We start from the raw sequence: 4,642 nt of genomic DNA, 5'->3' as shown, positions 1-4,642 counted from the left end.
GAGCCCACCAGACCTCGAGAATGGCCATACTTCACGCCACACAGCTCAGTTATCCGGCCACTCCAGACTCATATCGTCTGTACTTTACTTCGCTATAGCCTGTTGAAATATCATAACGAAGTTATTTTAAACCGAAGTTCATATCCAGTTTTTATGGGATAAAATAAGTAAGACGATTTTTCGGAATTTCCTTGTATTGCGTTTTGAACATTTGGGCATGGAGAATGCGCCAAAGAGATAGTAGAAGATGTCACCCTCTCCAAGCTTGAGGCGACAGTATTCTCACCAAACGAGCAAGCGATTCTTATATAGAGAACAAAGGACAATTTGCCAAGAATCTGATGGAAGCTCGTCCAAAAAGTAAGGCAAGCTAATTTATCGATGTTATTCACCCGTTTCTAACTGTGGAAAATGTAAAAGGATTTGTCCGCCATTATTGGGCCTGGGGTCTGGCTAAGCTTTTTAACGCACCACTGTATGTTCTAGCTACCGTTAATCCCATTTAATCTAACACCGAAGAAGATAGATATATATAACTAACACTCGCACTCTCTTACTTTAGCTGTCCCCACCTGTATTTTTTAGTCCAAGTCTTACGAAATCTATTTATCGATTAGATTAGGTGCCATCTCGAAAAAAAAAATCGAGCCGCCGGCAGAATGCATGAACCTCCCACCGCAACCACCCGCTCGACACATTGGTCATAACACCACGATTTCGTAGATGCTACACACCTCACGCCCACACAATTCTCCCTTGAAACCCACCTCCATCGCTACGCATTGTGTAATATGATGTAAGGGACTGGTAGTAGAATGAAGGTTTATCAGGTTGTCCAATTATACTTCAATCTTTTGGCTGTGTTCTACGATCCGCCCCCCATAACACTCCTGCGGCTCCGCACATGCCAGGACATTGCTGTATACACTCTGGCCTCATCTGCATCGAGTAAACGCACTAAATATAATGCTATCATTGTCCGTTATTCGACCTGTAACACACCCTTCTAACACAACAATCTGACATATTGGCTTGGAATTCACAAGATGTTGGGCTTTCATTTGCTGTACGCTGTGTATTTTTCAGAAATAAGAATAATAATATGAGATAGATAAATTGAGATATATATGATGTTGAAGGTCTCCTGGTAATTATTCTGCCTGCATCGACCACCGCAACTCATCTTCTAAGATTCAGCTCAATGAGAAGAGTGATTTATACCTGAAATATGCACATTTTTTCGAACAAAACTAATGCCTATGAAGCAATAAATATGTTAATCTAGACTGTCATCTGATGAAGTTGTTTCCTTGGTTAGGGCTATTTTATCGTTTATTTGGTCATTAGTGATTGGCTACTGAATGGGAGGTAAAAAATGGTGGAGGTAAAAAAAGTGGTGTATTTTGCTAACGTGGTTAGCTAATAGATTTCATAATTGTGTCTTCCTGTAAACATTTCTAAAATCGAACTGATCGGCTGGATTTCACAAGAATGTTGTATTCTTTCATCTGGTGTCTTGGACTTGTGATTTAATGATTATTTAGATGCTAGTATTTTACTTGGACGCTTATGCTAGGCTATGCTAGTCAGCTTTGTTTACTGGATGGGGGTGCTCCCGGATCCGGGTTTGGGAGGAATTAGAGGTTAAACATGGGACCGTTAACAATAGTATCATGGTGGGGCGATAACAACGGAGTGCTATATAAAACGGGGAAGTAAGTCCGGGAGGTGATGAAGTCCAGGTGTGGGCCTAATGAGGCACAGGTGGCGGTAATGAACGGTTGCCAGGTGTGGTAAGAAATGGGTGCCAGGACCGGGTGGGTAGTAGGTCCGGCGACGTCCAAGCACCGGGGAGGGAGAAGCAGGAGTGGACGTGACACCTGCATCTGCTCCTCCATTCCATGACAATCTTATGTTCAGCTCAAATAACTGTTTTTCTTTCCTGTCCATCTGGTGGTCCCACAACTGAAAACAGTCTGGAACAACCCCTCCCTCTGCACTCTTCTCGATTCCAATTCAAGGGGGTTTATTGGCAAATTGGGAACTATATGTTAACATGCCAAAGCAAGTGAAGTAGATAACGTACAAAAGTGGAAATACACAATAAAAAAAATGCACAGTAAACATTACACTCGACCAGAGTTCAAACATGATAAAAGACATTACAAATGTTATATTATGTGTAATATAGTGGTTGTAACGATGTGCAAAGGGTTAAAGTAACAAAAGGGGACAATGAATACACATAAATATGGGGTGTGTATTTACAATGGTATTGTTCTTCCACTGATTGGCCTTATTCTTGTGGTAACAGGTACGAAAATCCTTTTCCTGGCTGTGATGGCCACTGTGGTATTTACCCATTAGATATGGGAGTTTTATCAAAATCTGGTTTGTCTTTTTAATTTTTGTGGATCTGCGTATCTGAGGGAAAAATATGTTGTTCTAATATCATCATACAATTTGGCAGGAAGGTTTAGGAAGTGCCAGCTCAGTTTTTTCACCTCATTTTGTGGACAGGAGCACATAGCTGTCGCTTCTTGAGAGCCAGGTCTGCCTTGGGCAGCCTTTCCATAGCAAGGCTATGCTCAACTGAAGTCGTAACATATCAAGCTTTCCTTAATTTGTGTCAGTCACAGTGGTCAGGTTTTTCTGGCCACTGTGTAATCGTTTTAGGGCAAAATAGCATTCTAGTTTGGCGCTGTCTTTTTTGTTCATTATTGCACATTTGGATTAATTATTTTTTATTTTCTCATGCATTTGGTCGGTCTAATTGTGTTGCTGTCCTGGGGCCTCTGGGTTGGGGTCTGTTTGTGTTTTGTGAACGGCTCTTCGGAAGCTTGCTTAGGTGACTCTTCTCCAGGTTCATCTTCTCTGTAGGATGATGGTTGTTAAGTGAAAGGTTTGGGAATCGGCTTCCTTTTAGGTGGTTGTAGAATTCAACGGTCTTTTCTGGATTTTCAACAATTAGCAGGTATCAGCCTAATTCAGCTCTGGCAATGCATTATTGGTGTTTTACATTGTACAGCGGAGGATATTTTTCCAGATTTTCTGGGCATGCAGATTTCAATTTGGGTGTTTCTTCCATTTTGTGAATTCTTTGGTTAGTGAGTGGACCAGACTCACAACCATAAAGGCAACAGGTTCTCATTAACGGATTCAAGGTATTTTTGCAGATCCTAATGGGTATGCCAAATTTTATGTTCCTTTTGATGGCATATGAATGCCCTTCTTATCTTGTCTCTCAGATCATTCACAGCTTTTGTGGGAGTTACCTGTGGCGCTGGATGTGTTTAGGCAAGGCTGTCCTAGATGGACATTTGGTATTTGTGGTCCTGGTGGACTGGACACTTTTATTTGGAACCCCCTCTATCTTTTTGGTCTTACTGAGATTTACTGTCAGGGCCCCAGGTCTGCGCAGAATCTGTGCAGACAGATCTAGGTGCTGCTGTAGGCCTTGCTTGGTTGGTGACAGAAGACAGCATTCATCGGCAAACAGTAGACTTTGACCTTCAGATTCTAGTAAGGTGGAGGACGGGCACTGCAGACTGTTCTAGGTTGGCCTCGCAATTCGTTGATATATAATTTTGAAGAGGCTGGGCTTTAAGCCGCATCCCTGTCCTCACCCCCACGCCCCCCTGGTGGGAAGAAATGTGTGTTTTTTGCCAATTTTAAACTTTGGCACACTTGTTGTTTGTGTAAACATGGCAATTTTATAATGCGTTTCTGTTTTTCCCCCTCAACATCACTTTCCACAAATTTTGGTATGGCAGACCCGTATGCAAATTGAGTCAAATGCTTTTTTGAAATCAACAAAGCATGAGAATACTTTGCCTTTGTTTTGGTTTGTTTGTTTGTCAATTAKGATGTGCAGGGTGAATACGTGGTCTGTTGTATGATAATTTGGTAAAAAGCCAATCTGATATTTGCTCAGTACATTGTTTTCACTGAGGAAATGTATGATTCTGCTGTTAATGATAATGCAGAGGATTTYCCCAAGGTTGCTGTCGACGCATATCCCACGGTAGATATTGGGGTCCTAATTTGTTTCCACTATGGTGGATTGGGGTGATCAGTTCTTGGTTCCAAATATTCGGGAAGATGCCCGAATGCTGCTGTTAAAGAGTTTTAGTATAGCCAATTGGAATGTGTTGTTTGTATATTTTATCATTACATTGCGGATACCATCAACACCACATGCCTTTTTGGGTTGGAGGGTTTTAATTTTGTCCTGTTGTTGATTCAAGGTAATTGGAGAATCCAGTGGGTTCTGGTCTTTAATAGTTTATTCTAAGATTTTGTATTTGATCATGTACATGTTTTTGCTATTTGTGMTTTGTTATAGAGCCAACAAGATTGGAGAAGTGGTTTACCCATACATCTCCATTTTGGACAGATAAATCTTTGTAGTTGTTTAGTGTTTTCCAATTTTCCCAGAAGTGGTTAGTCTATGGATTATTAATTTACATTGAGCTGATTTCTGACGTGCTGTTCCTTCTTTTTCCGTAGTGTATTTCTGTTTAGTTTTTTTAAGGGGTGGATCAGCTTTAATATTGCAGATAGATTGTTGCTTCCATCAATGTAATTGTCTGCATAATTTCCAATCCCCATATATTTTTTGGGTAAATGTATATACATACAT

This window comes from Salvelinus sp. IW2-2015, unplaced genomic scaffold (assembly GCF_002910315.2).
Source record: "Salvelinus sp. IW2-2015 unplaced genomic scaffold, ASM291031v2 Un_scaffold6707, whole genome shotgun sequence".
NCBI lineage: Eukaryota > Metazoa > Chordata > Actinopteri > Salmoniformes > Salmonidae > Salvelinus > Salvelinus sp. IW2-2015.
Note: the sequence above shows the minus strand (reverse complement) of the source record.